At 35.9% G+C, this 23,602-nt stretch overlaps 1 long non-coding RNA gene and 3 other non-coding genes across 4 annotated transcripts; all 4 read left to right on the forward strand.

Annotated features, from left to right (window-relative positions):
• The first annotated feature begins 1,255 nt into the window (after positions 1 to 1,255).
• LOC130460505 (small nucleolar RNA R11/Z151) lies at positions 1,256 to 1,341 on the forward strand. Its single transcript, XR_008920362.1, has one exon. It is a non-coding gene; the product is annotated as a small nucleolar RNA R11/Z151 (small nucleolar RNA).
• Positions 1,342 to 1,434: 93 nt separating this feature from the next.
• On the forward strand, positions 1,435 to 1,544 carry LOC130460506 (small nucleolar RNA Z152/R70/R12). The gene has a single exon (XR_008920363.1). It is a non-coding gene; the product is annotated as a small nucleolar RNA Z152/R70/R12 (small nucleolar RNA).
• Positions 1,545 to 1,651: 107 nt separating this feature from the next.
• LOC110801861 (uncharacterized) lies at positions 1,652 to 5,143 on the forward strand. Its single transcript, XR_008932261.1, has 3 exons — positions 1,652 to 2,046; positions 2,604 to 2,813; positions 4,881 to 5,143. It is a non-coding gene; the product is annotated as an uncharacterized lncRNA (long non-coding RNA).
• A 734-nt stretch (positions 5,144 to 5,877) lies between these two features.
• LOC130460524 (small nucleolar RNA snoR80) lies at positions 5,878 to 6,021 on the forward strand. Its single transcript, XR_008920380.1, has one exon. It is a non-coding gene; the product is annotated as a small nucleolar RNA snoR80 (small nucleolar RNA).
• The last annotated feature ends 17,581 nt before the right edge of the window (positions 6,022 to 23,602 follow it).

Consider the following 23,602-nt stretch of genomic DNA (forward strand, 5'->3'; position numbering starts at 1 on the left):
CAGCAAGCACGCGCGCCACAAGCCCAGCCAAGGCAGCGCCCAGGCCTACCGCAAGGCAGGCCCAGCGCGCGCCAAGGCCACGGATGCGTGGGCCGCGCTGCGTGGGCTGCTGCTCGCACGCGCATGGGCAGCCCTTGTGGCTGCCGTGTGTGTGTGAGTTTGTGCTCATGCGTGATTCCTAAATCTACAAGAGTTAGTGTATGATTAAATTCCCATTCCTAATTGGATAAATTAATTAAATAGAATTCATGTAGGATTCTAATTTCAATTAATTCGTGTCCTACTAGGATTACGATTCCTTTTCCATAACTCTATAAATAAAGGCCTAGGGGTCATTATTTATACACAAGTTTTAAGTATTCAAAACTAAGATTTTTAAGCAGAAAAATCAGCCAATATTCTTGCCTACCTAACCGAAAATATTAGAACCTTAAAGGCGATTCTAGTTGGTCAATCTTAAGGCGGATCCGGACGTGCTGTGGACTATCTACGGAGGGACGACACTTGGAGTCCTAAAAGACTTGTTCTTGTTCGGTTCGGGCGCACCTAGGGAAGGCACGCAACAAAGAGTATGCATCTAAACTATGCTAAATGATTATGTGTAAATAATATGTTTCCTGGCTTTATGGTTTTTCCGCATGATTTATGAACTGTCATATGAATCATAACCTAACATATACTTGCATTTCAGAGTTTAGATTAGAGCTGATTGTCTGATACAGATGAATTTGATGCGATTTGAGATCCAATACAACGTCTTAAGAGCTGGTAGAAGTGTCAAACAACAAACTTCAGGCTTCATATTCACAGATACTTTGAAGGCGTCTTTCGAAATTCGAACAACTATTGGTAGTGACTAAGGATTCCACTCAATAGCTTGATTGCGTTTGTAGTTCATATTTGTGACACTTTGTTGATTGGGGTATTAGTTTTATGCATCTATTTATGATAATTATACATAATTTCTTTGTTTTTATTTCTTACTTATTTGTTTTCTATGTTATAACAGCACCTCCAGTGCAGTGACCGTGAGAAGTACAATCAGGAGGCCCAGGGAACAGAAGGAGAGTTAGATCTTTCATGTGTACTACAACAAAGTGAGTTGTGGTCGGTTCGTTCCTCGGGTCGTGCTTATGGACCTGATAACCTAGAGTTTCTGACCTTTGGCTCTTTGAGTAAATCTTTGAAAACTATTGTTTCAGGTTTATTTTCCCTCAAAAATTATGTTTTTATGTGAATAATTGTGGGTTGATTAGAGTTGATGATAATAATTTGCTTTATTTTAGCGGATTTCAGAGAGATCAATGATCTATGATCTGATTGTTACACACACTGAAGCTCTTATATCTCTCTTTCATATTTATTCCAACTATGATAGCCTTGCAGAATGTTGGTTGTTTAGAGTTGTTTACATGTGCATGAAGTATGTTGTTTCTTGCTATGATGAGATAAAGAACACAGGAGTTTTCTGTAGGCAGTGGACATGATCTATTGGTCTTGCTGTGAGCCTTTCAAATAAACGACTCCTCCTTCTACTCATCATTACTTTGTATAATACACTAATTTCATATCTATTCTAATATTTAATAGCAGGGAGGTTGGAGAGACACGTGGCCCCATCCTGATTTTTCAGATTTTTTTTAAATTTTTTTTTATATTTTATTTGGAACGCTTGCGACAAAAACAGAACAAGAAAGCCAACCGACACCTTCTTCTACAACTCTCCCACAACTCTATCCTCCAACTTTTACATATATGATAACCATCAGACGCATTCCTTCGCCTCTTCTCATCTTCAACTTTTCTCAAATTCCAGTTTCTAATTTTATCCATTTTCCTTCCCTTACTGAGGCAAATATTTGTATAAACCCTATTTGTAAAATTTCCAATTCTAAGACGGTTTCTATTTCTCAATTTCTAATTCCTTCTAGCAATTGAATTGGGAAAACTGAATCTTCTTCTCAATATCTATACAGTTGGTTAGGGATTGAAGATTTGCCGACTATTTGCGTTGAAGGTTAAAGAATTTTCTCGCGAATTCAATCGGTATGCGTTTTTTCCTCTATTGTTGTTGCCTTATGTTGATTATGTTTCTACTTTGTTTTCGAAAATTCTGATTTCATTAGCAATTCTATAAGTTTTGTTTTCAATTCCAATTTTGAGTGAATATCTGTTTAGCGTTTTTTTTTCCATTCATGACTGCCAATATCTGATTTACAGTTTCAATTGTTTAGCCAATTTTTATTTAAGGTATTTTGAACCATTTGTGATTATCAATTTGATTGAGGATGATGATTAATAAGTTGTGGATGTTTTTAAAGATAATAACACTTGATCATTGACATGGTAGATACTGATCTTTGTTTGACTGTAGAAAAACTTGATCTTGCAGTTTTCAAAATTTGTTTATTCTCTTGATTTTGGTTTCTTTTTATTCATCTGTTTCAGGATGATATTGACAGTAAGAATTGAAAAAAAAAAAAAAATATCGACCCAGTTCATTGTTTATAAATCTATTTCAGTTTAGGATCTGGATTTTCTGATTCTCGAAGATTGCAAAATACTAAAAATTAATTGAAAAAACTGGGTGCTTGGAAGAATAGGTGGAGTTCAACAGAAAAATGTTCAAGGAGGAGGAGAGAGAAGAAACAGAAAAGCTTTAGGAGACGTTGGATATGTAGTAACTTCAAGAGGGAGATTAATTGTTGATGTGGATGGTATTGTAAAACCTCAAGCAATTAACTGTCCTCTCACTGGGAGATTCTGCGCCCAATTACTTGCAAATGCACAAGAAGATGCTGAGAAAAAAAAAGGTACAGATAGTTACTTGCCTTTGGTGAGGCTTTGGGTTTAAATTTAATTGAGGAAAAAAACATACCCAATAAAAATAGTACGTTGATTGATAGCCTTACAATTGGTATAGAAAACAACAACCTTGATTTCATCTTGGTAATCCAGATGTTTAACTCTGCATTTCTGGTAAGTTTCTTTTATAAAGTAAAGAATTAACAGCCCTCTCATATCATTGAAACTAATGTGCAGCTTTGGAGATCTTTAAATGTATCTTATCTATATAGTATTTAAAAAGTATGGATTCCCCCTCTTTTACTCCTCACATGAGTCCCGTCGTTTCAATTAACCACCTTCTAATAACAAAAAATCAATTAACCATGCTCCATGGGCAGTTAGGCACATCTTCAGCCATTTCTTTCTCTCGATCTCCTTCCAAATCATGAATTGGGTGAATTTTCTATGTCATCATCAAATTTCTCTATTTCCTTTTCCAGGGGTCAGATTTTCGGTTAATCTTTGATATGGTTTTTTTATTGTTCAATTGCAGCAATTGAATTTACTTCACTATGATATTGTGACTTTATGTTTGTGTCTGACAAATTTAACTAGGTAGATCTACTGGTGCCTAATTTTTCTTTTTCTTTTTCTTTCTTTTCTATTCACCGATATTAATTCCAATTTTCTTATGTGTGTTTTAGGGTTATTGAAAATTGTAGAATTGTGAAATTGGAGCATGATTTCTCTAAGGTCAGAAATGATTTGTTCTGTTCAGTTCAATACTCTATTCATCAATTTTGACCGCATTATCTATGGAGTATTATTTAGCCTTTTAAGTTAAAGCGATAAATTGTACAAAGTATAAATTAGTAATATATTACAATAATATACGGAGTAGTTAGTAAATTCGTGTGATGAAATTGACGGTAATGTTAGTCAATTTTTTTTTTTTGGTATGGGCACTGAAATCATTAGTTTTGTTGTTTGTGATTTTCCTTTTCTCTCATTTTAGTCTCTGATCATTCCATTAGAATTAGTTTTGTTTTCGTTAACAAGAACTGGTTTGCACTTGGACAGTTGGATGATGACATCTTTCATGAAGTATAACGTTGTTTAATTTGATGCTGGTATTATTGGTTTGGATTTTGGAGGGATATGAAAAAGACTATGATTGGGAATCTTGGGATAAACCAGTCAATGGACAAACGTTGTTTTGCTGCTTATGCTTGAATTAAAACGTTGTTTAATTTGATGCTGGTATTATTGGTTTGGATTTTGGAGGGATATGAAAAAGACTATGATTGGGAATCTTGGGATAAACCAGTCAATGGACAAACATTGCTTATGCTTGATGCTTATGCTTATGCTTATGCTTATTTATCCTTGACAGTCCCTTAAATAGAGCTAAAATTGTTTTGCTTCATTATCTGCTTATTTGATACTGGATTAACATGTTGTTTACTTATGGATTTGAAACAGACAAGAACAGTTACATAATAGGTAGAAATCAAAGTTTGTAGGCAAGAGGAAAAACCCAATTACTTGATTGTCACTATTTAGATATTACTCACGAATACGATTACAAATTTTCTTGTGTTTTCTGTAGATGGATGTCACAAGGAACCTTCTTAAGTGTATGGTTTCCATCATGAATTATTTGAGAAACATAACAAATTTTTTTATTTTTTCCATCTTAATTAGTCTATTGACACCTAATAGCACCATATTATTCTTCTCGCTCATTATAGTATAATGGACATGTATTATTAAGTTTTCTTGTATTTTGCCCTATTATGCATATACCAAACAAGAATACCATTTCTCCTATAATGGTATTAAGAGCTTTTACATTCCAGAAAGCCTATGTGATATGTTTCTATGTTTCTAGGACTTTTTAGTGTCATACATTGTACACACACTCCGTATTTATATGCTTGTGATTTTAATTTTAGTTTATAACTTGCAAACTTTTGGTGCCTAGGCACGCGTCACCGTGATTGATTTTTAGCTCATTTTAGTTACATTTTTAAATCAATTTCTTACTTCTTCATATTAGTACATTTGCTCAACCGTTCAAAACTGGAATGCAGAGCCAATGGACAAACACAAGATGCAACTTTTGGAATTTGGAAATCAATACTTCAGATGATCTCCGGCATATAGCGGATAAGTAAAACTAAACAACATTGTAACTTCTTTATTCGCAACTACAAATAAATAAGACAGCAAGGAAAGCATTCCCTTTGTTATATCTTTTATTCCATTCTGTATTATAAGCCATTTTCCTCAATTGTTTGATATTAATGTAATTTTTAAATATATGAAAATAAAAATGTGGCAAAGTTTCTCTCTACCTAAATTGAAAATTCAGACAAACAACGCAAAATCTTATTTAAAGGTGGTGTCCAATAAATATTGTACATTGGAGTAAAGTAAGTTTAAAATGCTTAAAAGTTATCCTGATATAATGTAAAAGGTCTCTAATTCTAAAGGTAACCATTTAACTCTTTATAATTTTTATTCATCAATTTTCCATTATATAAAATTTATTTAAAACATGTTAAAAGTTACAAAAGAGTGGGTTAAAGTTACTTTGATATATGATAAATTTATTGTAAATCTTATGCGTGCAAGAATTTTTGGACAAACAAAGTAACGAAGGAAACATAATATTAGCTCAATGCCTTATTCCCTACATTTGCTATCAATTTTAATGCAATTTAGCAAAGATACACATTTTGTTTACCAACCCCAAACCCTTAACTGGAGCACGCGAAAAATAGAGTTAGTCACCACGGGACGAGGGGTTAATCACTGCGGTCGACAGTGGACACTTTGGTAATATATTCATCCAAATCCAAAATTGCTACATACATATTTTGGGACATATATATATCTTAGCCATAAAAAATATAAAGGTTGTCATTAGTTAGTATAACATTTTTGAAAAAAAAGTGAAAATAGCCATAAAAAATTCAATGGTAACCAAAACAATTTTATAAACCAGAAAACATCCGTGCATCGCACGGGTATAAAACTAGTTTTAATTCATTGTATATAAATGTGAATGTTAGGTTGCATCCAAATACCAATTCCGTAGGAGAAAATATGTTCCTTATGATGTAATGGCTCGGATGCTATATAAATTAATTTATAGGAATGTGGTTTATCCTGATGAGTGACTTTGGTTCTTTTGGTGTCATGTGATCCTGGAAAGGCTTTTATACAGATCAATTCATAGTTTATTCTTTTCTATTTGTGTTGCTATGATTAAATCTAAGTCTTTGGATAGCAACTCTGATCTTTTTGGTTGAAGATATCCAACTTGGTTGTGGTTCTGAGCAGATTTTCCTGCCTGATAACTTTGTCTTCGGGCAGTCTGGGGCAGGTAATAACTGAGCGAAAGATCATTATATTGAAGGTGCTGTAATAGCACAATTTTTTAATACACTCGCACGTATCGCGTGCATATAAGATATACTAGATGCATTGGCACTTGGTAGTAATAAAAATTTCACAGAACCTTGTGCATGATTATCATACCTCGTATTTGTCAAAATTTATAAATATATTTTAATGTATTTATAAAGTATTTTTACGAATTATAGAATTTAAATTGCATTTAATATGGATTTAAATGTATTTTTAATTAAACAAAATATTTATTATTTCTATTTTATTCTGAAATAAAATTAAATGAATTTATTATTTTATTATTTAAGTCTTGAATTTATTGGGTCGTATTTCAAAAACATTTAAATAAATTTCGAGCCCAATTCCATTTAGTTGGTGAACCCAACAAAGCCTTAAAGCTTTTAAGTATTTAATCTAATTTAAACCCAATTGCAAAGCCCAATGCAAAACCCTAACCTAAGCCCACTAGGGATTAGGAACCTATAAATACACCTCTCCCTTTTTAATGATCCCCTCATAATTTCAGAAATTTCTCTCTCCTCTCTTTGCTCTCTCTTTCGGTCGGCTCTCTCTCTTACCTGCAAGCACGAGCACCACTCGTGCCTTGCCTTGCTGGATTTCTCGTGCACGCAAGCCTTCACCCCTCTCTTCGTGCATCTTCCCTTGTGCCTCGTGCACACGCACGTCGCCCATAGGCACTCGTCTCTCTCTTTTCTCTCGCGTCCCTCGACCCGCACAACAGCACCCTCGTGTGTTGTTGCTGTTGTTGTTGTTGTTGTTGCCGTGTGTTGTTGTTGTATCTTAGGTGCCCTCGCCCACACACCCTCGCACACCCTCTTTCTCTCTCGCTCGTGCACGCGAGCCTCGTGCCCTTGTCGCCCCTGATGTTGCTTTCTCGTCGCTGCCCTCACAACACACGCACACCGTGTGTGTTGTGTGTGTTGTGTGTTGTTCCGTTAACTCCTTTTTGCGCCCAATCACATCAAATTTGTGATTGTACCGTGCTATAGGCCGGTTTGGTATAAATCTGTTCTTCATTGCCTATTCTATTTCAATTCCGTATTTTAAAATTATATTATTATTATTATTGATTTTGATTAATTGAACTTTTGGGAACGATTATGAACACCGTATTGTGATATTTTACGTGTTTGAATTCATGAGGATGATTTTAATTAAAAGAGTTATTATTTTCAGATTTAATAAATTAATAAAGCGTGGATTTTTGATGTCCTAAAGTGATTTTTATGATTATTAAATACTAGGGTTTTAATCCCAACTTAACAAGCGATTGATTTACGTAATATAATGGTAATTTAAATAAGAGAAATCAAATGTAATTTTCAGATTTAATCCAAGGTTTTAAAGTGTTGATTTTAATTATTTTAAAGGCGAAATATTAATGTTTTGGTACTAGGACTTTAATCGGCCAATTGAGACTACTATTTTAATTATGAGCAACTAATTTATAATTGAATCCAAGGTTTTAAAACTCTTAAACGTTGCTGAAAATTTAGTAAGCATGGATAATAACTAAGTTTTAATATTTTATTTATAGGAGGTGATTTCTAGCCTTGACTGTGATTCGCAAAGTGGCCCCCGTACTTAGATACTCGAGGTACGTACATGCCAAGGGTGACCACCGTTTAAATGAGGATTATGTGATAATTATTATTTGTGAATCATGTGATTTGAAGTATTATTGAATTCATGTTTGGTGTGGTGAACAAGCATGCTATGGTTTATTGTTGAGTTATGAAGCCCATGTGAACATTCATGTTGTGATCATTTATAATCGCTGAATTATGTCAAGCATGTTGTTCAAGTTTATATGCATGTATGAGTGTTTCACATGCAAGGATTATGTTTATGCTATTGTACGGGATGTCTAGCATACTTTAAGCCAAGTATTAGTGTCGATGTGCAGTAGTAGTTCTACCGTCGAGTAGAATATGTTTGAGAAGTCTATGTGAATTGAACTAAGGACCATTCGTGCTTCGTGCACACCCCACTTATTAACTGGCAATGTCGGGTTATCTCAATAGCATATTGAGAAGGAACAATGAGAGTAATATCACTTGAGTCCTATGTTTGATCACATGTCCTAAAGGATTAAAATGAAGTGTCGTGGTTGGTTGCTTGTATTTTATGTCTTGTTGTTGTGTCTTGAGTTCACCTTGTGCATAAAATATTAATTAGAGTAAAGTGCAACCCAAAGGAGGTTCAAGACTCTTGGAACGTGTATATACCTTTGAATATGAACAATGGGGGGAGTCTTGCCGGAAAACTTGTCCTCATTGAATGATACAAGACGTTGTTTCATTCATTCTTTTAAGCACGGGAATTCCGTCGGTATGGTCCGACAGTCGGTATGGCGCGGCATTTATTTATTATTTTGGTGTGTGGTTGGCTTCCAACACCTTTTCTTTTCCTTTTATGGATATTTTCTTTTACCTGTTCAAAGCAAATTCTTATTAATTTGTGAGCCAAGAGTCGTGTAAAGTTTCGAGTCTTGTCTCCATGATTACTGTTATTATATGGCTTTTGCATGTGGATTATTATATTGTTGAGTGAAGCATGTTAGACTAGGATTTCATTCTAGCTTGTTCATACTCAGCTTTCGCTGACTTCGTGCTTCATGTCTTTAGGTCATGGCCTTTGCCTTAATGACTTCGTGCCTTCATGTCTTTTGGTCATGGCCTTTGCCTTAATGACCCTTTTGGTCGTGCGTTGTTGGGGAGTAGATTTTAATAAACACGTTGTAGAGATAACTCGCGGGAGAAGTTATCATGGGATTGAGTTTGAGAGATTATTTTCTCTTCCGCATTTATAAACTCTGCATTTATTTTCTAGCCATGACTACAACATTTATTTACACTTTAGTTAATGGATTTTAAACTATTAAATGTTTTGGTTTGGGCCTTAATGGTTCTGAGTTGTACGTTGGCCATTAACTATTTATAATGATTTGAAAGTTAGTTAAATTCCGTTGCGTAATTCTGGTAAATAGCCTTAGCCGTTATCACGGTGGCGGTAATATATTGGTAATTCCTTTGTTTTAAGTTGGAAAATGTTTTATAAAAAGCAAGGAATTATTAGGGTGTTACAATGATTCATGCCAAATGAGAGCATTGGAAGTTTGAAATTGTACAATATTCAGTTGGAAGGTATTCCACATCCTACAGCAGAGCCTTAATTTAAAAACAAAGTAGTAGAATTCTGAAGTCGTCTGTGCACCTGCGTACAGAAAGATCCATAGTGTCATTTGTTGCTCTAATCATTTGTTTACTTAGAATGCAACTACAAAAGCCAAAATGCAACTAAAGAACCCACATATTTTTCTTGTTGCATTAGTTAATCCAGAATGCGACATTTATTGAACCAGAATGCAACTACAGAAGGTCAACATTTAGCGAACAACCGAACCAGAATGCAACATTTAGCGAACCAGAATGCAACAATGTAACACCCCGACCTCTAATTACATTATTAAAGCATAATTAGCAGCGGAATTAACCTAATTGGTCGGGGCATTACCTGCCGTAACTCCCTCTTGGGAATTACAAGGCAACCTTCAATCATAAGATATTAAATCCCAAAAATCAATATAATAATCTTTTATATTACCAAAATAAAGGTACATAAATTACTAAAAGTCTTTAATTAAACTATTAAAACTTAAAGCATAAACTAGGTGGGAATTATTAAAGTGAAATCCTCGCCACTACTCGTTCCCATCGATCCCAGCGGTACCTAAAACAGAAAACAAAATAACGGTGAGCCGAAGACTCAGTAACGAACTATTCTAGCAACGTAAATTCATTTCAATACATTTTATTTAATAACACAGGGAGAATAGAATAATGTAAAACATTTTATAAAGTCCTTTATTTAATTCATTATCAACTTTAGGGTGCACATGCTAGTCGTGGCAAGTATGACATGGTGGAACGTCTTCCACGATGGACCGCTGTCCATAAACATGGGGCCTTGGCCCGAAAACATGAGAGCCTTGGCTCAATGGGCGGATGCCCCATGGGTACATGCATGACCGAGAATCGTAACCTGTGAACATATACTGCCAAACGGACTAGGAATTTCACTTTCATTTATCATGTTTCGTTTAATTTTTACATTTTAGTCTTTTTACTTCAGTTGAAGTAACATAATTCCTTTGGATCATAAGATCAAACATCCTTTCTTTCATGGTTTCTTATAAACAGCATTTTATAAGAAATTCAATCAATCATCAAAGCATTTTATAATCAATCATAAAATAAGGAATAATTCCATCAAATCATATTATAATAAATTATTCAATAAAATCATATTTCATTTCCCGCAATTCATAAAACATGTCAAAACATTCATTTAATAAATCAATCATACGTTGTAATTTCATAATCACATTTATAAGGGAATTGCGGGTACTAGCAATAGTAGTTATCTCACTTCCGCGATTTGCTAAGGGTTTTCGTTGGTTCGTTCGTCCTGAGCTCCGAGTCCATTTTCTTTAAAAATATTAAATAATTGAATTAGTACCAAATTGATAAATAATTTAACTTAATAATTTCGAAACTTTATAATTAACCAATTTTCTAATAATAATGTTAAAAATAATATATAATTTCATAGTTTTAATGAAAATATAATTAAACGCCAATTTTAGTGAAGAATATATAATTAATTGAAATTTCAATCGAAATATATATATTTTCCTTAGTTAATTTGCACGAAAATCTTATTTAGATTTTGTCCTTGATAAATCCATTTAGTAACTGATTTTAGTTAAATCGATAATATACTTTAAAATCAATAGTTTATAAAATCATAGATTTATAATTAATAAATTTTATAATAAAGAGTTTTAATAAAATATACTCTTGAAATTTAATGAAACTAATATTAATCTAATTTTCAATCAAAATATATATATATATATATATGTATATATATTTATTTTATAAATTGTTTGTCATGAATATTATTTAAATTCCATTTTTGTTAAATAAAACTAGTAATTTCCTTTATTAAAATCGATAATTAAACCTGAAAAATAATAAATAATTTTATTAGTAAATATTTATATCATAGAAATAAATTAAAACATGAAACTAATAAATTAGGAAAATCTGAAATCATAAGTTGGTTTCTTACCCAAGGCCCAAATTAATTTGGCCCAATTTGATTTTGTGGGTTTGAGGGAGGATAAGAATCAGGTTTCACAAAGAAACTGATTCCCCCTTTTTTTTTTGAATAGCGCACGAACAGGGGCAAGGGGAGGGGATGAAACAGGGGAGGCGGAGCAAGGAGGGCACGAGGAGGAAGGAGGGAAGGGGGCGGCTGGGCGACGCGGTCTGACGCGACGGTGATGGTGGGCGGTGGTTCGCGGCGGAGCAGTTAAGGGGATGGGGGTGGTGATTTGCGAAACAGGGGAGGGGGAAGGGAACGAACGAGGAGGAGGAGAAAGAGGAGGGAGGTGGCTGGGTGGCTCGGTGGTTTGACGCGGTTGCTGGTGGTTATCGGAGGGATAAGGTGGTGATGGTGGTGCGGTGGTTGTGGTGGTGGCGTGGGGCGAAAGAGGAGGAAGAAGAAGGAGGCAGGGGACGCGAGAGCAGGGGAGAGCAGGGGAGGGAGTTGTGGTGGTGGCGTGGTGGTGTTCGGTGGTTCTGGGTGGTCGGGAGATGCGGGGTGGTGGAGTGGTGGTGAGGATGGTGGTGCGCGGTGGCTGCCGGAGGTGGTGGTGGTGGTTGGTCCGAATCAGGGAACAAAAGAGGAGAAAAATTGAAATTGAATTTGGTTTTTGAGATTGAAACTGAAATTGTGTTTTGTTTTTGTTGTTGAAATTTCACTTTAATTTCTGAATTTGTAAGTAGGTATACTTGGGGTCCAAGGATTGAATTTGGACTGAATTTTGAGGGAAGGAAGGAAGTATTGACTTCCTGGTTTGAGCGTGGGGAGCAAGAAAATAAAGCTGACATTTTCAATTTTTTTTTTTTAATTTTTTTTTTAATAATAAATTCACAATATTTGGCAAAAATTCAGAATTTGTAATAAAATGTTTAATTAAAATAATTCCTTAAAAATAAATAAATTATCGTTAACGAAAATAAATAATTTCGGTTTATAAATTTATCGTTTAAAATAATTCGTAAAAACGATTAAAATAACGAAATTCGATTATTCGTAATTTAATTAAAACGAAATTAAGTTAATAAATCTTTTTAATTTTAATAAATCGAGTTTAAAATTTCGGGGTATTACATTCTTACCCCCTTAGAAAAAGTTTCGTCCTCGAAACTGGAGCTCAGTTGAATTGGCCATTCATAGAAATCATACAATTCATACTTATTCGTTCTATTCGCTAGACAAACATGGCGGAATAACATTATAACATAATCATTCAAAAAGCATATTAGAATTCATACATCTTATCGTTTCTAAACGAATAACTGGGGATATTTCGCTCTCATTTGCGCTTCGACTTCCCATGTAGCTTCAGATGTCAAGTGATTGGCCCACAAGACTTTAACCATTGGAATTACTTTGCTTCTAAGTCGTTTCTCTCTTCGTTCTAGAATTTCAATTGGTTTCTCCTCGTAAGTCAAATCGTTTCGCAACATCAAGGGTTCGTGCGTAATCACATGGCTAGGATCAGGAACATATTTTCTTAACATCGACACGTGGAACACATTATGCACTTTTTCCAAATCGGTTGGTAAAACTAGTCGATATGTTACTGCACCTACTCTTTCTAATATCTCATATGGCCCGATGTATCTTGTGCTCAACTTCCCTGTTTGACCAAATCTCATTATTCCTTTTGTTGGCGAAATTTTCAAGAACACGTGATCTCCAACCTCAAACTCTAGAGGTCTTCTTCGTTGGTCTGCATAACTCTTTTGCCTACTTTGCGCTGCCATCATTCTTGATTGGATTAAATGAATCTTGTCAGTAGTTTCTTGAATCAATTCTGGTCCTATAACACGCGCCTCATCGATATCACTCCAACATAATGGTGTTCGACATTTCCTTCCACAAAGTGCTTCGTAAGGTGCCATACCAATGGTGGCTTGATAACTGTTGTTGTACGAAAATTCAACCATAGGTAGAAACTTTTCCCAAGTTCCTTGAAAATCTAAAACACAAGCTCTCAACATATCCTCAACAATTTGGTTAGTGCGTTCTGTTTGTCCATCAGTCGTTGGGTGAAATGCGGTACTGAAGTTAAGTTTCGTCCCAAGGGCTTTCTGCAATTCTTTCCAGTAGGTTGATTGATACCTCGTATCACGATCAGAAACAATCGAACTAGGCACTCCATGCAATCGCACAATAGTGTTCACATATAGCTCAGCCAGTTGATCTAAACTCGAATTGCTCTTCATTGCTAAGAAATGTGCTGACTTCGTTAATCGATCAACAATAACCCAAATAGCATTCATTCCCTTGGTTGATCTTGGTAAACCTATGATAAAATCCATTGAAACTGAATCCCATTTCCATTCTGGCACATCCAGAGGTTGCAACAAACCTGCTGGTCTTTGATGCTCGATCTTGATTCTCTTACACGTCAAACATTTAGCCACATATTCTGCCACTTCTTGCTTCATGTTGCTCCACCAATACACTTGCCTTAAATCCTTATACATCTTATTTCCTCCAGGGTGAATCGAGTATGGTGAACTATGAGCTTCTTCTAAAATTCTCTTTTTCAACTTCTCATCATTAGGCACACATAATCTTCCCTGAAACCTTAACGTGCCATCTTCTTGAATGACAAAACCAGGTGACTTCCCGTTTTCCACTTCACTCCTTATTCTTTCTAATTGCAAGTCCTTACATTGCGCTTCCTTAATCTCATCAATCAAAGTTGGTTTCATTACCAACACATTCAAGCAAGCATCTCCTTTGATAAACTCAATTTCCATCTTTTGTAGATTATCTTGGTTGACTCGAGAGAAAGTTAGGATAGAATTTAATTGAGACTTTCGACTTAATGCATCCGCAACAACGGTAGCCTTTCCGGGATGGTATTGAATATCAAGGTCATAATCTTTAAGAAGTTCTAACCACCTACGTTGTCTCATGTTGAGTTCTTTTTGGGTGAAAATGTACTTAAGACTCTTATGGTCGGTGAAAATTTGACACGAAACTCCATACAAATAATGTCTCCAAATTTTGAGGGCGAAAACAACAGCTGCAAGTTCGAGGTCATGGGTAGGGTAATTTTGTTCATGAACTTTGAGTTGGCGTGAAGCATAAGCTATAAATTTTCCGTTTTGCATTAGGACACATCCTAACCCATTTTTAGAAGCATCACTATAGATTACAAATCCGTCAGTTCCAGATGGAAGGGTAAGAATAGGGGCGGTGGTGAGACGTTTCTTAAGTTCTTGAAATGCACATTCACAATCATTATTCCACACAAATTTAGTATTCTTTCTAACTAATCGGGTTATGGGTAAGGCAACCTTAGAGAAATCTTGAACAAATCTTCGATAGTATCCAGCTAAACCCATAAAACTCCGTACTTCAGGTACATTAGTTGGTCTAGGCCATTCCACAATTGCTTTTATTTTCTCAGGATCAACAGATACACCTTTCTCAGATATAATATGACCTAAAAATGATATTTCCTTAAGCCAAAATTCACATTTCGACAACTTAGCATATAACTGGTTTTCAATCAACATATCTAACACTTTTCTCAGATGCTCCTCGTGTTCCTCATTACTCCTAGAATATACCAAAATATCATCAATGAAAACAACTACAAACTTATCAAGGTATTGTTTAAAAATACGGTTCATCAAATCCATAAATACAGCTGGCGCATTGGTTAACCCAAAAGGCATCACAACAAACTCATAGTGACCATATCTAGTTCTAAAGGCTGTCTTTGGAATATCCTCAGGTTTAATTCGAAGTTGATGGTAACCTGACCTCAAATCAATCTTAGAAAACACTTTTGCACCTCGAAGTTGGTCAAACAAATCATCAATACGGGGTAAAGGATACTTATTCTTAATGGTAATCTTGTTTAACTCTCGATAATCTATGCATAACCTCATAGTCCCGTCCTTTTTCTTCACAAACAAGACAGGAGCTCCCCAAGGTGAAACACTAGGTCGAACATATCCTTTTTCAAGTAACTCATCTAATTGTTTCTTTAATTCTTGTAACTCAGCTGGTGCCATTCTATATGGTGCCTTAGAAATAGGGGTAGATCCTGGAATTAATTCAATGCTGAAATCTAATTCTCTTGGTGGGGGCATACTAGGTATTTCTTCTGGAAAAACAAGTGGGTATTCACAAACAACAGGTATGTCAGTAATGGAAGGTACATGGGTATTTAGGTCAACAACACTACATAGGTAACCAGATAAACCACTCTCAATCATTTTACGTGCTCTCAAAGCATGGACAATTTGAATCGTTGGTTTTCTTACTAACTTATGGAATGAAACTCTATCTCCATCTGGCGTTCTAAGGGTCACACTTTGCCTTGAACAATTAAGGTTAGCTTCATACTTAGTCAACCAATTCATTCCCAAGATTACATCAAATTCAGATAGGTCAAAAGCTACTAAGTCTGCTAGAAACTCTACTTTTTCTATTACAATGGGACAATCTCTATACATGGTTCTACATTTCACTATTTCTCCACTAGGAAGGGAAACACTCATAGCATGAAAGTCACAACATGGTTTCAAACTTAAACATTTAGCAAACAATGGTGAAATAAAGGAATGTGAAGCTCCAGAATCAAAAAGAACATGGGCAGGTAACGAATGGATAGAAAAGGTACCGGTGATAACATTATCATCCTCATCTGCTTCATCTTGTCTCATCACAAAAACTCTTCCAGTTGGCGGTGGTCGAGGTGGGTTGCGGTTTGAACCTCCTGTGTTGTTGTTGTTGCGACCACGTTTTTTGTTAGTTGGAACTGGTCCTCTCATGGTTGGCGTCACTTGATTTGGGCAATCTCTGATGTAATGATCATGGCTTCCACATCGATAGCAAGCATTCGTGCCAACACGACATTCACTCTCCACATGACTCCTTTTTCCACATTTGGCACATCCTTGCGACCGATTGTTCCTTCCTTGAAATCCTTGTCCCCTATTATTTCCTTGATTACCATCATTCCTCCTTTGATTTCCCTGGTAACTTTGGTTGGGCTTCTTTGCTCCTCCTTGGCTTTGGTTATCATTTCGCCTTTTATACCCAACATTCTTCGCTTCTCGAAGTAGTACCACTCGCTCCACATTAGCTGCAATATCAACCATATCTGGTATGAAGTAAACCTCTGAGTGGACAAGCTATCCTGGTACTTAAGGTGCAGACCTAGTTCGAAACGGTTCATCCTGGACTGCTCTGTCGACACCAAGTCTGGTGCAAACCTTGACAACTCCATAAACTTATTTGCGTATTCCAACACGCTCATTGTTCCTTGTTGCAGGTGGAGATATTCATCTTCCTTTTGTTTCCTTAAGGATGGTGGATAAAACTTGTCTCTCATTAACTTCTGGAGTTCGTTCCAACCAAATCCAGGCCCATTCTTTCGTTCCTTGTTAACTTTCCACCATAATCCTGCTTGGCCTGACAAGTAGAACACTGCGAAATCAACTCTCCATTTCTCAGGGCACTGCAGGGTTTCAAACAACTGATCAATGCGACTTATCCAATCCTCGAACTCAACTGGATCAGGCTTGCCATCATAGGATGGTGGGTTGAGTGATGAAAAGTTCTTGAACATCGTTGCGCTCTCGTTTCCACTAACATATTTCTTTTTCCGAGAATCATGGACTAATTCTGCCAACATTGAACTCACATTTTCCAATCGTTCCATCCTTTCCTCGTGGCCGTTAACATGGACATACTCTTCATGAGTGATGTCGTTATCATCGTGAACATGATGCTCGTTGCGAGCTCCGTTGGTAACATCGTTGATAACATCGATGGTCGACATTCTGCATAACATATCTTATCAGGTTGAAGCGAAATAATAATATAAAATAAACCCTTTGATCCCGTTCCTACACTCACACTCATATTCATTTTAACTTAGCAAGATTTTAGAACATTCTTTTTAAATCATTCCTTAAAATTCTTTACTTAAAGCCTAATGAATTCTATTCGTGCGAAAACCCGTAAGGTTTAGCACTTATGGTCCAGAACCTTGGCTCTTGATACCAAACTGTAACACCCCGACCTCTAATTACATTATTAAAGCATAATTAGCAGCGGAATTAACCTAATTGGTCGGGGCATTACCTGCCGTAACTCCCTCTTGGGAATTACAAGGCAACCTTCAATCATAAATTATTAAATCCCAAAAATCAATATAATAATCTTTTATATTACCAAAATAAAGGTACATAAATCACTAAAAGTCTTTAATTAAACTATTAAAACTTAAGGCATAAACTAGGTGGGAATTATTAAAGTGAAATCCTCGCCACTACTCGTTCCCATCGATCCCAGCGGTACCTAAAACAGAAAACAAAATAACGGTGAGCCGAAGACTCAGTAACGAACTATTCTAGCAACGTAAATTCATTTCAATACATTTTATTTAATAACACGGGGAGAATAGAATAATGTAAAACATTTTATAAAGTCCTTTATTTAATTCATTATCAACTTTAGGGTGCACATGCTAGTCGTGGCAAGTATGACATGGTGGAACGTCTTCCACGATGGACCGCTGTCCATAAACATGGGGCCTTGGCCCGAAAACATGAGAGCCTTGGCTCAATGGGCGGATGCCCCATGGGTACATGCATGACCGAGAATCGTAACCTGTGAACATATACTGCCAAACGGACTAGGAATTTCACTTTCATTTATCATGTTTCGTTTAATTTTTACATTTTAGTCTTTTTACTTCAGTTGAAGTAACATAATTCCTTTGGATCATAAGATCAAACATCCTTTCTTTCATGGTTTCTTATAAACAGCATTTTATAAGAAATTCAATCAATCATCAAAGCATTTTATAATCAATCATAAAATAAGGAATAATTCCATCAAATCATATTATAATAAATTATTCAATAAAATCATATTTCATTTCCCGCAATTCATAAAACATGTCAAAACATTCATTTAATAAATCAATCATACGTTGTAATTTCATAATCACATTTATAAGGGAATTGCGGGTACTAGCAATAGCCGTTACCTCACTTCCGCGATTTGCTAAGGGTTTTCGTTGGTTCGTTCGTCCTGAGCTCCGAGTCCATTTTCTTTAAAAATATTAAATAATTGAATTAGTACCAAATTGATAAATAATTTAACTTAATGATTTCGAAACTTTATAATTAACCAATTTTCTAATAATAATGTTAAAAATAATATATAATTTCATAGTTTTAATGAAAATATAATTAAACGCCAATTTTAGTGAAGAATATATAATTAATTGAAATTTCAATCGAAATATATATATTTTCCTTAGTTAATTTGCACGAAAATCTTATTTAGATTTTGTCCTTGATAAATCCATTTAGTAACTGATTTTAGTTAAATCGATAATATACTTTAAAATCAATAGTTTATAAAATCATAGATTTATAATTAATAAATTTTATAATAAATAGTTTTAATAAAATATACTCTTGAAATTTAATGAAACTAATATTAATCTAATTTTCAATCAAAATATATATATATATATATATGTATATATATTTATTTTATAAATTGTTTGTCATGAATATTATTTAAATTCCATTTTTGTTAAATAAAACTAGTAATTTCCTTTATTAAAATCGATAATCAAACCTGAAAAATAATAAATAATTTTATTAGTAAATATTTATATCATATAAATAAATTAAAACATGAAACTAATAAATTAGGAAAATCTGAAATCATAAGTTGGTTTCTTACCCAAGGCCCAAATTAATTTGGCTCAATTTGATTTTGTGGGTTTGAGGGAGGATAAGAATCAGGTTTCACAAAGAAACTGATTCCCCCTTTTTTTTTTGAATAGCGCACGAACAGGGGCAAGGGGAGGGGATGAAACAGGGGAGGCGGAGCAAGGAGGGCACGAGGAGGAAGGAGGGAAGGGGGCGGCTGGGCGACGCGGTCTGACGCGACGGTGATGGTGGGCGGTGGTTCGCGGCGGAGCAGTTAAGGGGATGGGGGTGGTGATTTGCGAAACAGGGGAGGGGGAAGGGAACGAACGAGGAGGAGGAGAAAGAGGAGGGAGGTGGCTGGGTGGCTCGCTGGTTTGGCGCGGTTGCTGGTGGTTATCGGAGGGATAAGGTGGTGATGGTGGTGCGGTGGTTGTGGTGGTGGCGTGGGGCAAAAGAGGAGGAAGAAGAAGGAGGCAGGGGACGCGAGAGCAGGGGAGGGAGTTGTGGTGGTGGCGTGGTGGTGTTCGGTGGTTCTGGGTGGTCGGGAGATGCGGGGTGGTGGAGTGGTGGTGAGGATGGTGGTGCGCGGTGGCTGCCGGAGGTGATGGTGGTGGTTGGTCCGAATCAGGGAACAAAAGAGGAGAAAAATTGAAATTGAATTTGATTTTTGAGATTGAAACTGAAATTGTGTTTTGTTTTTGTTGTTGAAATTTCACTTTAATTTCTGAATTTGTAAGTAGGTATACTTGGGGTCCAAGGATTGAATTTGGACTGAATTTTGAGGGAAGGAAGGAAGTATTGACTTCCTGGTTTGAGCGTGGGGAGCAAGAAAATAAAGCTGACATTTTCATTTTTTTTTTTTTTTTAAAAAAAAATAAATTCACAATATTTGGGAAAAATTCAGAATTTGTAATAAAATGTTTAATTAAAATAATTCCTTAAAAATAAATAAATTATCGTTAACGAAAATAAATAATTTCGGTTTATAAATTTATCGTTTAAAATAATTCGTAAAAACGATTAAAATAACGAAATTCGATTATTCGTAATTTAATTAAAACGAAATTAAGTTAATAAATATTTTTAATTTTAATAAATCGAGTTTAAAATTTCGGGGTATTACAAACAATTAGCGAACCAGAATGCCTATTGAAACATTTAGCGAGTGATAAGTCTTGACAGCTTTGAGAAGATTGAAAATAACAACAAATTGCTCAACTTCTAAGATGCAGATATTAACGAGTAAACCAGAAGTTTAATCACCTTTTCGAGATAAATTTCAAAGAACCTCTTTTGGCAGCATCTGTATCAAATCCCTTAACACCTTTAACAGATTCAATGCTTCCCAAGAAGTTTGCTTCCCTGATTAACACATCCAGGTTTGATACAAAATAGATATTAATATATAGCACACCCTTCACAGAAGAAAGTAATATGTTGCAACTAGGATGAATTTAACAACATTGTTTCTGAAAATGGGACTAAGATATCAAAACATATCAATTTAAATTAACATGCATAAAGAATATGAAAGAAAGTTCTATAAACCAAAACCAGAAGTTGGAGACTTAAAATTAACATGAGACAATTTCTAATGGACATCAAAGATAAAAATACCTAAGGAAAAGAGTTGGTAAAGGGCTTTTTAAACAAACTACTCCCGACTCCAAAAGTAACTACCCCAAGAAAAATTTATTTCCAATTTGCCAATATGTCATTACTCTCCCCACAGTGAACTCAGTTCACCATAAGTATTTACAACTTCAATTCTTTTATACATAATTTTGCGAACCGTTTCTCAAAGTAGTGTTAGAAATAAAAGAAAATCCAAATCTATTACTTGACTAAAAGTAATTCCCTTATCCCTGATCTAGTGTCCATGTATGATCGGAAATTACAAAGCTAATATTTTCTATTTTAACAACACTCCTAGCCTCCCCATTATTTTGGGTCAGTTTGAGAATTCAGAATTGACACCCCCCCCCCCCCTCCAACAGGAAGCACAAAAGAGGACAAGGTAGTAATATATTCATCTCAAATTTCAGGGCCATAAGATATGGAGCTCAAACAGCTCCCTCATTTCTCAAGAGGTTTTTGTCAAATCCGCTGAGGAGATGAGGGAAGAGGAACGAAGAAGAAAAATGATGGGCATCCAAGAACGGACAACAAGTGGAGAAAAGATTGATCCAGAAACACATGTCAAGGCAGAGATGCAATTTGATCGATCTTCTCGAATGATGGAAACAGTCTAGATAGCTTTACTTTTATCTTCGGCCATATAATTACATAAAGGTTAACATAATTAAATGGAAAATTGTGAACATACTTAAATAAAAATTATGTAATGACACATGGAAAATCTATAAAGCTACAAATTTCATGTACAAAATTTCTATAAGATCTACACCCTTGATCTCAATGCTTTAGTCACCACGTTAACCACTAATGATTTAATGATGCAATGACTACAATTGCATTGTAAATATGTATTCCATTAAAAAAATCATGCTAAATATATGAATAAAAATAACTAAAATTTCATCCAATGCACAATCAACAAAAGCAATCAAGTATATATTCACAACAATTCTACCGATTAAGGTTCGCGCGTTTCTCTCTCTAATTTTCCTCTCCTGCTTTGCAGTGACGCCATGGTTAGGAAAGCTAAAGCTCGGATGAAAGCAACTACATCGAACCATGATCAAGCTAACACTCAATCAAAGGGACCTTCTGAGAAGATACTGGAGGACATCAGCAATGAAATGGAAACTTTGGAGCCTTTGAATATTGATACCCAGATGGTTGGAGATGGGGGTTTTGGTGAAATTCTATCACCAACTGCTGCGCTGAATGATTTGCGACTTCAATCTGCGACAAAGAGGTCGTTCTCGGAATGGTTGTCCACCATTCACTCGCGTTAGACCCCAATTCCATGGGTGGATGAAATTGAAGTTAACGCTACGACTTTGCAATTTGGGGAAATTAGGGGGGATTTGAATCCTGATTTTGAGAATGTGGCCAATAATAATTATGTTAATACAACTAATTTTCATGTTAATGCCAATAATTCTTCGATTCCATTGAATTCGATAAACTACCCAGAAACAGAGGATTGTGTTACGATTGAGATGGAAGACATACAGGAGGAGGTAGATTACTGGAATTCAGCTATTATGTTATATGTAGTAGGTGCTAATCCACCAAGCCATGTCATGGAAGGTTTTGTTCGAAGAATCTGGAGGAATCAGGGGGTGGATAAGGTGGTTTTGGCTGCAAAGGGGGTTCACCTAGTTCGTTTCACTACCATGGATAGGAGGGATAAAGTTTTGGCTTCCACCAGACCTTTCTTTGATATTAAACCTGTAGTGTTGAAACCTTGGACTCAGGATACGGATTTTACCAAAGAAGACTTGCGATCTGTTCCCATTTGGGTGAAGTTGCACCAACTAGATTTCAAATACTGGGGGGAGAGAAGTCTTAGCAAGATTTTGGGGAAATTGGGGGTGAGGAAACATGTGGACAATGCCACTGCAAAAAGAGATAAACTCCAATTTGCAAGGGTTCAGATTGAAGTACTGGTAGAACAATCTTTCCCTGAATCAATAAATTTTATCAATGAGAGGAAGGAGTTAGTGGAGCTAAGGGTGGAGTATGAATGGAGACCAGTAGTATGTGCTCACTGTAAAGGTGTTGGCCATGATGCGGCCAAATGTAAGAAAGCTACTAGGAGAAGGGTGTGGGTTCCAAGGCAGCCTGCAACTAATACTGTGACTAGTAGGAACACTGGTGTGGTGAATGATAACATACCTGCTAGTACTGATGAAGAGATCTTCATCCCTGTGACCAGCCCAAGCAGGAGAGTCATGCCAAGACCTTTGAGGGTCAATACTGTAAACCAATTCCAAGCTTTAGAATGGGAAATGGATGTGAGGGGTGTTATGGAGGGTGATAACCAAGTTCATGTATCTGGAGGAGGGGACTCCTCTGGATGCAATGGATAGGGTTATTTGCTGGAATGTGAGGGGGATCAACACTCTAAAGAAGCAAAATGAGGTGAGAGCTTTGTTTCAATCTCATGGTGCTAGTGTTGTTGGTCTCCTGGAAACCAAGGTTCCCTCTGCTAAGCTTGGGGCCTTGTATGTTAATATGTTTAGTGGGTGGTGCTTCACCTCTAATAGTGGCATGTAAAGGTGGAAGAGTTATTGTGGCTTGGAATTCCAATTCTTTTAATCTGTCGGTTTCGGGTATGTCTAGCCAAATGATTCACTGCATGGTGTGTCCAAGGGGGGGGGGGGGGGGGAATGAGTTCCTGTGTACCTTCATTTATGCTTTTAACCAGAGTTCTGGGAGAGAGGAGTTGTGGAAGGAAATGTGTGATATTGGTATAAACTGTGACAAACCTTGGGTTATTATGGGTGATTTTAACTGTGTTTTGAATGTTGATGAGAGAGTGGGGTCTCCTGTTAGACACCAGGAGATGGTGGATTTTAGGAATTGTGTGAATGCATGTGGAGTGGAGGATATCAAGGCTG

Source organism: Spinacia oleracea, chromosome 4 (assembly GCF_020520425.1).
Source record: "Spinacia oleracea cultivar Varoflay chromosome 4, BTI_SOV_V1, whole genome shotgun sequence".
In the NCBI taxonomy this organism is placed as follows: Eukaryota; Viridiplantae; Streptophyta; class Magnoliopsida; order Caryophyllales; family Amaranthaceae; genus Spinacia; species Spinacia oleracea.